Source organism: Lissotriton helveticus, chromosome 2_1 (assembly GCF_964261635.1).
Source record: "Lissotriton helveticus chromosome 2_1, aLisHel1.1, whole genome shotgun sequence".
Classification (NCBI taxonomy): Eukaryota; Metazoa; Chordata; class Amphibia; order Caudata; family Salamandridae; genus Lissotriton; species Lissotriton helveticus.
The window spans coordinates 134714803-134726818 of NC_136059.1; the positions used below are offsets into that span (position 1 = coordinate 134714803).

Genomic DNA, 12016 nt, shown 5'->3' on the forward strand with positions numbered 1-12016 from the left:
TTTCTTAATGCTATGAATAAGGGCTTGAAGGAGAATTGTCCATGGGAGAATGCCATCACTTGACGCTCTACCTTTATTGCTTTCTGACACAGTTGATATGTCTCCTATTCCGCCTCCCCTTGGAGAAAGTCATGAGTCTTGACCCCAGTTATGTCCTTTCTGTCTTGTGCGAAGGGACTTGTTCACTCTGAATTTGGTAATGGTATCTGCATGTAGCCCTGATCCCTAGTTGACATCATACAGTTATGTATGTTTTAGTCTGGGTCCCTAAACATGGATTGGTGGTGTTATCGTTTTTATATATTTATCTATATCTTTTTGCCGGTCTTCTTGGGCACCGTTCTTTTTATAATAATTCTTAGTCAGTAGCTTTTGGTTTTCCACTATTTAGTGGCGCTTGACCCTGTAGATCGATGGTGAAAACTGTTTTTGAACCATCCTTGGTGCTGGAGGCTGCTTCCAGCCCCGTTTTCGATGCTCCAATATGTCGGCATTTTCCTACTCTATTCTCGCCCCTCCTGACTGGGGCGTCTGTCCTCTTTCTATGATGATGCTTTAGTACGCATCGTCATGCTAGGAGGCTGAGTTTTTCAGGATTTAAATGGACGTTATCCGCCTAGCCCGTCATGTGTCTCAAGAATTGATCGGTGAGAGAGGAGGGCACCCACTAGCACCCCGCAGTTGTGCAGCTGCAGTCTATGCCAAATGGTGAGTGGGATCACCGTCTGCGGCGCTGGTAGACTTAGGACAAATGCGGTCCGTAATTTACGCCGTATACGACCCTGCTGCATGGCCCGATTTCTGGCGTTTGGGTTACAACTTTATGGAATTTTTTTCCTGAGCCTGGGGTGGTCTAGCGGGTATGTTCCACCCACAGTAGGGGGAATTGTTACTTGCCCTCGTGCTTTTCTAGATCTAGGGCAGAGAGGCATTGTAGGCTTATAATAATATTCACTCTTATTTCCCCGGCTCATTGTGTGGGGTGCCCCTCCCACGTTCCCCCGCTGTAGAGTGTAGGCTAAGGGGTGTTTTAGCAGATGGGCGATAGGTTGTCCCCTAGACCTGGGGAGTTTGCCTCTGAAGGCGTTATAGAACACCGTTGTGCGCCCATGTTAGATTCCGGGAACCTCTAATGCACATTTTGGGTTTGTGCAAAGAAATGTGTAATGTGTAGGCGACCACGATGGATATGGGAGCCTGCGGTGCCGTTTTTGTGTCTTACAGTGTTTTCATTTTGCCCTAGAACCTGTGATTTGAAAATTGAAACTCTGGAAGCTTGGGTTCGATTAGAGGAGTGGGACCCCGTCTGCCCGGAAAGAAAGTGTACCCCAGGATCGCTTATACCATATGAACTATTTGGAAATTATCTGGTACGTTTTCAGTCATGACACCTTGTGCTGGGGTGATTGGGAGGAGGTTATATATGTGCCTAACCAACTCTTCCCCCACCCCCCCCCTCCTTCCCCTTCAGAGAGCTCCTAATGGTTATTTGTTCTTTGAATCTATTTGTGTGCCTTAAAGTGGAGCTATCATCTTAAACCCATTGAGGACCCCGTCCAGTGCCCTTTACCGTGCATCCGGCATTGGCGGTGTACTGTCTTCCCGCCTGTTGGTAGGCGATTTGAGATTCTGTTCCACTAAGCCCCTCTGTCTTTTTCTGTTACACCTATGGGACTGGTGATGGCTTGGCATTTGGCTTGTGCTATTACCGCTTGTTAGTTCCCTATATTATATCTCTGAATCCTGAGGCAGGTGTTACTTGTAGGAGAGTATGGTCTGCTTCGTATGGTCACCCCCATTTTTGGCTTGTGATTCTCTGGTTTTTCGACTTTAGTGTGGCTGTGGGCCTGCTAATCAGACCCACAGCAGAGCTGTTCTCTCTCTAAATTGATACCATGTACTTTAGGTACATACCAGATTGGTTACTGTGAGCCTGTGTATAGTGTACCCTAGGTACCCAAGGCATAGGTGCACCTAAGGCCTACCAGGTGCTGCAGCATGTATTGTGCCACCCCTGGTTTGCCTTCCAAACTGACACCACAGGTCTGTTCACACAGCCTGGGTGTCGACTCCAGCCCCAGCTCTGGCGCGAAACTGGACAAAGGGAAATGGATATAACCACCCCCTTCTCAGGTCCACCCATACGAGGGACCTAATCAGGTAATCCAGCACCCTTTCTTAGTATAAGTATAGGAGCTGTGTCCCTGGGACTTAAGATTATCCTGGATGAATCTTTGAAAGACATATCTTGGACCTTCGACATTCCATTCTGACTGGAAGACAGAAGACATCTCCCTTGTGGTCAAGGAGTGACCACCCAGTGCAAACAGGCACCAACAGCAACTTCGCCGATCTGCATTTTCAAGGCTCCTGTCGGAACCCAAAGACTCTGCGACTCAAGAACTTGACTTCCAGACTTCTCTGACCCTGATCCACATCAAAGCTGAGACCAGTGGAGGACATGAGAGACCTGGGACCAGACATCTTGGACATCCTGTATTTTGCTACCTGCACTCCTTTCCTGAAGCCTCAGCAAGTTGTGCAGCCCCAGCCCCGAACACCATTTGCACCGAAGCCCAGGCCCCCACACTCCGCGAATGTCCCGTGGACCCCGTCTTTGCATTTGAGCTTGACGCGTCTTCCCGGTTCCTTGCCCGTTGGCTAGTGAGCCCCCTGAAGATGCCATCTTGAATTTACTTTGCTTTCCTGGTTGCTCCAGGCTTGCTCCACCTTCCCTGAAAAGGAGAAGCGCCACAGACCTAGCTTGTCTGCAACAGAGGCAATCTCGACATCCTGCGTGGGTTGCGGTTGCCAAGGCTTGTTGGGTCCAATCCGGATACCGACACCGCAGTCATCTAGATCTAGATCCATCATGGGACAGCTCAAATCCAGCGCCCGGTCATCCTCGATGCCTCCTGGACCTCGTGGCTGAAGAGACAAACTCACCTTCTTCACATTCAGGCACCTGACATCCTTCCTGTTACCTTCCTGGTCACTGGCTAGTGACCCAGACTCTGTCCCCTCTGCTTTCAGGTTCTTCACATCACCGATCCACCCTTGGATCCACCGGACACTTTTCCTCTGGTCGCCTGCAGCACTTCTTTGCAACTCTCCATAGAAAACGAAGACGAAACCCGACACAAAAAGACACCTATGTACCCGGCTTCCCTGGGTGAGGTAACACGAGTACTCCGGTGCTCCCATGGGTCTTGACTCTCGAAGTGTCCTAGTTTAAAAGGGTTCCATCCTAGTCAATCCGGAAGTATCCTTAAATTGTATATTTGTATCTTCTTCATTTCCCATAGAAAGTCAATGGTAACCCGCGCCTGTGTTTAGACACTGCATGCGTCTCCCGTGGGCCTCCTACTTACTAACCTTTGGTTGTTTAGTGTAGCCCCAGCAATTTCACAGGCCCCAGACCTGCTTTCTAACTCTCACGTGGTACTAATACCACTTTCTTAGTATATGGTTTGTGAGGTCCCTTGGGCATAATGTATACTGTGCAACTTATCGTATATTATCTGGGTGACTTGTATTGATTTTTTACTTCTGACCTCATAAAGAGTGCAGAGGGGTTGTGTTTAGATCAAATACATACATATTTGATATATACCTTGTGTGGTTTCCTTTCATTTGGTATTCAAGGGATTATATATGGTAAAACAACTTGCTTAACTCGCCTACTGAAGTCTTAGCCTGAAGACTGCTGGTTCATGCTACCACTAGGATAGCTTTCTATAAGGTAGACTTTACAACCACCATCAATAAGGGTCGATTAGACTGGTGCAAGGTGCACACTAGAACTAGTGGACATCATATGCCAGGCTAACTTCTCACATTGGTATGCTGTGGTTGGTATAAGGGCTTGCAATTTGTTTTTACCAAATTATCTTGTAATATCATCTGAAAGATCATATCAAGGTACCTGTAGGTACATATAAATCAAGTCTTAGATGTACATAAGTTCTACTGAACTTAGTAGTTGTAGGTGGTAAGTGTAGGAAGGTGGATATCTGACTATGGTTACCCCCAAACTTTGTGCCTGGTGTTTAGCTGGTTTTTTACTTTAGTTGGCCTGGGATCCTGCTATTCAGGGCCCCAGGCTAATTGCTTTCTCATTAAAATGGACTCCATGTACCTTAGGTACATACACAATTGGAATTGGTTCACCTTATTGGCCCCTGGACAGTGTACCCCAGGTACCCAGGGCATAGGTGCTTCCAAGGCCTACCAGGGGCTGCATCACGTATTGTGCCACCCCTGGCCTGGCCGGCATATTTGACACAACTGGCTGATCACTCAGCTGGGGTAAGTCGGTGTAACCACCCCTTACTTAGATGTAGTATGTCTATACCTAACCTAAAATGGACACATATGTTCCTATCAGCCACTCCTATAGAAGATAGAAGGCCTCATCAATCCTGGAGGCAGAGTGCTTGGAAATATGTGAGATGGTGCTCTGGCATGAGCTGAGCCTGTCTGCAGCTTTCGGAACCATGTCCTTTAGCTGTTTCATGATACTGCCATACCATATACTCTTAAGTGCATTATAATCCTCGCGGTTAAATGCTAGCTTTGGTTTGGCTTTATCAAAACATGTCGAGTAAGGTGTCATACGATTTGGAATACTACCCCCTCACCAGTTCTGGCGACGGGGGTAGCATTCCACCCTTCTAGAGAGACACGACATGTCCATAACCTGAACCCCGGTTAAAGTTAAACTGAGCCTCAGCATCACAAAATGGATGCTGCCACCACAGACACAAGTCTGACCTCCTGCTGCTGGGAGTCCTTCCAGCGAGGGCAGCTTGGACAAATTGTTTTCTGCCTTGGGGGGTGCTAGCACCACCCCAGACAGGATTTTGTGTATTAGGTAGGACAGGGCTGAATAGAATCAGACATGCCTGGGGCACACAAGGTGTCCCCGTGCATAGGCCAGTTCAAACCGGTGCTGGGGCTTTCCAGCCCCAGTCCTGGCGCGAAGCTGGACAAAGGAAAGGGGGTGTAACCGCCCCCCTTCCTGGTCCCACCCAGAGGAGGGACCTAGCGAGTGATCCGGCCCCTAGATTTGGAATAAGAGTAGGAGCTGTGTCCTGAGACTTCAGATCATCCTGAACTCGACTTAAAATACAGAAGAAACTGGTCTTTGACATTCTGCTGCACAGAAGACTGAAGAGAATCTCCCTTGTGGCCAAGGAGTGACCACCCTGTGAATACAGGCACCAACCAGCAACTCGACGTCTGCTTTGCCGCCGCCTCCCGCCGGAGCCCGAGCCCAGAGCCTGACAAGACCCAGACTCCCAGACATCTCACAGCCCGATCCACAGTCCCTGCAAAGAAGGGACCCATGGAGGCACCGAGAGACGTGGGACCCTACCGGAAAGACCCCCGAGAAGCTGACTGCGCAGCACCCGAGGCACCCTCGACGCTGTGCTTTGGGGTTTGAGAAGCCCCAACCTCGAGCAGCATTTGCACCGAAGATCAGCCCCCCAGCATCTCAACGATCTGCGTGGAGCCCTTTTGCACTTTGCCACTCAACGTGCCATCCCGGCCACTTGCCACGTGGCTAGCGACCATCTTGGCGACGAAACCTACGATTTGCACCGATGGTCTGGTTGCTCCAGACTGGCCCTTGCTCCCCTGAAAAGGAGCACCCGCTCTGACCTTGCTGGTCCGAGTGAGAAGCTTGAATCGATTACTGCGTGGCTTGCTTTAGCCAAGGCCTGTTTACTCCAATCAAGTTGCCGACACCGCCATCAGCGAGAGCCTTCGTGGGACAGCTCATGTTCGACTCCTGGACGTCCTTGACCTCTTCGTGTCCACGTGGCTGCAGAGACAATCTTCACCTCATCGCCTGTTTGCACCCAACATTGCCTGGTTCCTTCCTGGTTCCACGGTAGTCACTGGCTAGTGACTTTGAACACTGTCCCCTCAGCTTTCAGGTCTTCACCTCTTCAGATCCACCATTGGATCCACCGGAACTCTTCACGACGACCCACCTGCAGCATCTTCAGCTCCAAGCACCATCGACCTGCGTGACGAAACCCGACACTAATTCGCACCTGTGCACCCGCTTCCTGTGGGTGAGGTAACTCAGCAACGCTGGTGTTCCCACACTGGTGTACACCTCTAGTGCCTGTGTCTAAAGTTTTATCCTTGTAGGTCCATCGGAAGGTTCCTTAAACATTGACTTTGTAACTTTTATGCACCATTGACTTAACATTGGTGCATGCGTGCACTTTGAGCACTGCACCCGAGTCCCGCGGGCCTTTCCCGACTTCATAACTGCTAGTCCCGAACAGCTCCAGCGATTTCCCCAGGCCCTAGGCCTCTTCACTTTCCCCATAGCGGTTCTTATACCACTATTTTAGTATATGGTTTAGGTGGCCCCTAGGGCTCTTCCAAAATTGTGCAACTTTTGTATATTTAAACTGTGTTTTGTTTTAACGCATTTGCTTCTGTCCTCATAAAGAGTATAGGGGATATTTGTAGAAATAAATCTATATATATTTTCAATATATATCTGGGTGGTGTCCTTTCATTTGGTATTCAAGGGGATTGTGTATGGTAAAACAGCTTGCTTCACATGCCTTTACAGAGTTTAGCCTAAGACTGCTTAGTCCATGCTACCCCTAGGATAGCTTGTCTATAAGGTTGACTTTACAACCTCCACCATAAGGGTTGCTTGGCATGGTACAAGGTGATCACTAGAACTAGTGAGCATCATATACCAGGCCAACTTCTCACATTGGTGAGCAGCGGATTGGGATTTGAGCTTGCTGTTGTTTTACCATTACAATCTTTGAGAGTATCATTTGAAAGATCATACAGGTACCTGATAGGTACACTAAAACAAGACTAGTATACTTAAGTTCTACTGAACTTAGTTGTTGTAGAGGATAGGGAGTAGCACACCCTGACTACAACTACTAGATAGGTTTTGTAGGAAAACTCAAGTGTAGGTAGATTGCAACATATCCACCACACTAGAGCAATGTCTGGAGCAGAGGGATCCACTGGACCTATCTCTGTTGAGAGTGACCCTCCAAGGGCACCATACAAATTTGCTATCTTTACTTTTAAAGAACTGAGGCAGCTGTGTTCCATGAGAGGAATCAAAATGGGTCCTACCCCTACAGCAGGTCACCTCAGAGAGCTTTTAGACCAGTCTGAAGCTCTAAAGACCTCCAAACCAGGCCCCTCAGGGACTTGAGATGGAGGCTCTCCTTCTGAAGAAGAAAACACTGATGCCCCTGTCCCTGTCATCCAGATAGATGAGGAAGACCAGAACACTGGAGATCCTCAACCTGAGGATGAGGAAGAAGAGGAAGAGGAGGAAGAAAGTGGGTCTGATGATGAGAGGAATAGCCAGGTGCTAGTCAGCAGGCTTAACCAGGCTAACTTAAGCTTATTTGGGACTGAACATGGGTCCAACCCATTCAGACCCCCAAGTGGACTTAACCAGGAGCCCAGGAGGAGGAGGAATCACTCAGGTGAATCCAATCACTCCCAAGCTTCCAGAGGTTCTCATGGTCACTCCAGAAGGGAGTTGACTAGCCCTCACAGAAGGGAACATGAGGCCAAAATGAGAGAGGCTGAACTTAGGATCCAGAAGCAAGAATTAGAAGCTGCCCTGGCCAAGGAGAAGCTTGCTAGAGCAAGACAGCCTAGAGAGAGTGGATTAGGATCCACTGGTGGCAGCAATATCCAAAAGGATAAAGACAGGTCCTATGATAATAGAAACCTGAGTAACATTGTGCCCCCTACAAAGTTGGGGATTATATCCACAAGTGGATGACTGCACTTGAGAGAGCCTGCAAAGTACAGCAGGTCCCTCAGGATCAGTGGGCAGCAATCTTGTGGCTCTCCTTTGAAGGTAGAGGCCGAGACAGACTCCTCACAGTTAGTGATGGGGATTCTAGAAACTACCTGGTCCTGAAGAGTGCTCTGGTTGATAGGTTAGGCTTAACCACTGAACAGTACAGGTTAATGTTCAGAGACACCCAGAAGACACAGACTCAGGCCTGGTCTGAATTTGTTGAATGTGCCACTAAGGCTCTGGAGGGCTGGTTGCTGGGAAGTAAGGTTACAGACTATACAGGATTGTATAATTTGATTATGAGAGAGCAAATCTTAAGTAATTGTCAAAATCAGCTTCTACATCAGCATCTGGTGGACTCTGATCTGACCTCTCCGCAAGAATTGGGTAAGAGGGCAGACAAATGGGTCAGAACCAGGATCAGGCCTAAGAACCAGGGTGGTGACCAAAAGAAAGAGACTACCAAGCCTCAAGAGAAAGGTGGGGATAAAACCAAAGAGAAAACTTCCCCAGGGCCCCAAAACTCCAAGGATGGGGGTGGGTCCAAAGACACTTCCTCTACACAGAAAAAGCCTTACTGCCATAACTGTAAACAGGTTGACCATTGGAAAACAGACCGCTGTTGTCCAAAGAATGGTAATAAGGAAAATAGACCTCCAGGTAAGGCTCCAACACCTCCTGTCACTGTTAGCAGTGGTCCCCCAGGTGGTGGGAGCACCCCCAAGAATTTGGGTGGATTTACTTTTGGAACACAGGTAGATTCTGGCGTAACCAGGACCCCTACCTCAGATACTCTTGTCTATGAAAATGGCATGGGGTTTGCCAACTTCACTGCTTGTCCAAACACTTTGAGCAAGTACAGACAGGAGCCCCTCATCAATGGCTTGAAAGTTGAGGCCTTTAGAGACACAGCGGCTAGCATCACCATGGTGGCTGAATGTCTAGTCCCCTCAAGGCAACTTTTACCTGATGCCAGATATCAGGTGACAAACATTGAGGGAATATTAACCAAACATCCCATGGCAGTAGTCAATCTTAGCTGGGGAGGTGTCACTGGCCCAAAGAGAGTGGCAGTGTCAGCAAACTTGCCTGTAGATTGCCTACTTGGTAATGATTTGGAAATCTCAGCCTGGGCTGAGGTTGAACAACAAACCCTTTCTAGAATGGTAAATCTCAATGGAAAGGTTAGTGGGGATGTGATGGCTACAGCCCCAATCCAAGATGTCCTTCCTGAAAAGGTTGGTAGGGCTGAGCAAACCTCAGCCCCATCTTTAGCTAACTTCCCTCCTGAAAAGATTAGCAGGGCTGTGATGGTAACAGCCCATACCCAAACTGAGTCTCCTCCTGAAAAGGTTGGTGGAGCTGTGATGGCCACAGCCCAAACTCAAACTGATACATGTGTTGTGAAGCCTGAAAAGATGGATCACTCCACACAAACAGAGAGCATTGAGGAGGAAGAGAAATCTCCCTCCCACCAGACTTTAGGAAAGGATCAGCCTCCTCAGGGAACTGATCTTACCCCTGATGAAGGAACTGCATCAGAGGTGGTCAGGCCTAGCCTGACAGAGCCTCTGATGTCAGTGGACCCTTCTCAGGTGGGACCCAGTCTGGAGCAGGCATCCTGCCCCTCTCTACCTTGCCTTAGTCAGCCCAGGGCTGCAGAGGACAAGAAGGACAGTGAGCCCCAAAGGGCCCCCCAGTCAAAAAAAGCACCCACATCAACAGATTAGGGGCACCGAAGCTAGCAGCCCTAGCCAGGTGAAAACTTTAAAAACTCCTGAGGGATCCCCTTAACATTAGTTAGGGACCTCCCACAGATGGATTCTGTTGGACACAGCCAAACCTGGGACCCAAAGGGCCAAAACCTGAACTGTCCCTCCATTAAGCCAACCAAGGGGACCCAGCCTCCAGCTTTAGGTAGCCAGAGGTTGACCCTGAGAGCACAGTGCAACTCAGTCAAAGAAAGAAAGGCACACATGGTGGAGAGTGATTGGAGGAAGCTGAGTCCTACAGAGGAATCTCACTTCAGTACTCCATCTCAACATCAGCCTTTAACTTTGCCAAGACACACCACAGGTTGAGATTCCCTATGATGGAGACCCTCATATACCCTTAGGGTGAGGGATTGGTTAGTGGACCATGAGACAGGGGGTAACCAAGCCAGAGCTGGTACTTCCTTATATGGCCACTTAGGCAATTTAGGCTTACCTGGTCAAGGATAGCCTTATCTCCTTTTGTTTGGGGGGGGGGGGGTTGTGTAGGAAGGTGGATATCTGACTATGGTTACCCCCAAACTTTTTGCCTGGTGTTTAGCTGGTTTTTGACTTTAGTTGGCCTGGGATCCTGCTATTCAGGGCCCCAGGCTAATTGCTTTCTCCTTAAAATGGACTCCATGTACCTTAGGTACATACACAATTGGAATTGGTTCACCTTATGGGCCCCTGTAACAGTGTACCCCAGGTACCCAGGGCATAGGTGTTTCCAACGCCTACCTGGGGCTGCAGCACACATTGTGCCACCCCTGGCCTGGCCTCCATATTTGACACAACTGGCTGATCACTCAGCTGGGGTAAGTCGGTGTAACCACCCCTTACGTAGGTGTAGTATGTCTATACCTAACCTAAAATGGACACATATGTTCCTATCAACCACTCCTATAGAAGGCCTCATCAATCCTGGAGGCAGAGTGCTTCGAAATATGTGAGATGGTGCTCTGGCATGAGCTGAGCCTGTCTGCAGCTTTCGGAACCATGTCCTTTAGCTGTTTCATGATACTGCCATACCATATACTCTTAAGTGCATTATAATCCTCGCGGTTAAATGCTAGCTTTGGTTTGGCTTTATCAAAACATGTCGAGTAAGGTGTCATACGATTTGGAATACTACCCCCTCGCCAGTTCTGGCGACGGGGGTAGCATTCCACCCTTCTAGAGGGACACGACATGTACATAACCTGAACCCCGGTTAAAGTTAAACTGAGCCTCAGCATCACAAAATGGATGCTGCCACCACAGACACAAGTCTGACCTCCTGCTGCTGGGAGTCCTTCCAGCGAGGGCAGCTTGGACAAAGGGTTTCCTGCCTTGGGAGGTGCTAGCACCCCCCAGACAGGATTTTGTGTATTGGGTAGGACAGGGCTGAATAGAATCAGACATACCTGGGGCACACAAGGTGTCCCCGTGCATAGGCCAGTACAAACCGGTGCTGGGGCTTTCCAGCCCCAGTCCTGGCGCGAAGCTGGACAAAGGAAAGGGGGTGTAACCGCCCCCCTTCCTGGTCCCACCCAGAGGAGGGACCTAGCAGGTGATCTGGCCCCTAGATTTGGAATAAGAGTAGGAGCTGTGTCCTGAGACTTCAGATCATCCTGAACTCGACTTGAAATACAGAAGAAACTGGACTTCGACATTCTGCTGTACAGAAGACTGAAGAGAATCTCCCTTGTGGCCAAGGAGTGACCACCCTGTGAATACAGGCACCAACCAGCAACTCGACGTCTGCTTTGCCACCGCCTCCCGCCGGAGCCCGAGCCCAGAGCCTGACAAGACCCAGACTCCCAGACATCTCACAGCCCGATCCACAGTCCCTGCAAAGAAGGGACCCGTGGAGGCACCGAGAGACGTGGGACCGGACCTCTTGAAAGACCCCCGAGAAGCTGACTGCGCAGACCCGAGGCACCCTTGATGCTGTGCTTTGGGGTTTGAGAAGCCCCAACCTCGAGCAGCATTTGCACCGAAGATCAGCCCCCCAGCATCTCGACAATATGCGTTGGGCCCTTTTGCACTTTGCCACTCGACGTGCCATCCCGGCCACTTGCCACGTGGCTAGCGGCCATCTACGATTCGCACCGCTGGTCTGGTTGCTCCAGACTGGCCCTTGCTCCCCTGAAAAGGAGCACCCGCTCTGGCCTTGCTGGTCCGAGTGAGAAGCTTGAATCGATTCCTGCGTGGCTTGCTTTAGCCAAGGCCTGTTTGCTCCAATCAAGTTGCCGACACCGCCATCAGCGAGAGCCTTCGTGGGACAGTTTGTGATCGACTCCTGGACGTCCTTGACCTCTTCGTGTCCCCGTGGCTGCAGAGACAATCTCCACCTCATCGCCTGTTTGCACCCGACATTGCCTGGTTACTTCCTGGTTCCACGGTAGTCACTGGCTAGTGACTTTCAACACTGTCCCCTCTGCTTTCAGGTCTTCACCTCTTC

The 12016-nt window shown here is 49.7% G+C and overlaps 1 protein-coding gene across 5 annotated transcripts in view; it reads left to right on the plus strand.

The window, feature by feature from the left end:
- Positions 1-12016, plus strand: part of LOC144817794 (uncharacterized) — a 77883-nt gene that overhangs the window by 19831 nt on the left and 46036 nt on the right. The window contains exon 1 of one of the 5 annotated variants that reach the window (XM_078674620.1): positions 1259-1370. The exons of 3 other annotated variants lie outside the window; for them this stretch is intronic. The gene's annotated coding sequence lies outside the window, so the exon portion shown is untranslated. Of the gene's footprint in view, positions 1-1258; positions 1371-12016 lie in introns of those variants that run through there. One more of the 5 variants, XM_078674624.1, reaches the window with a different exon arrangement.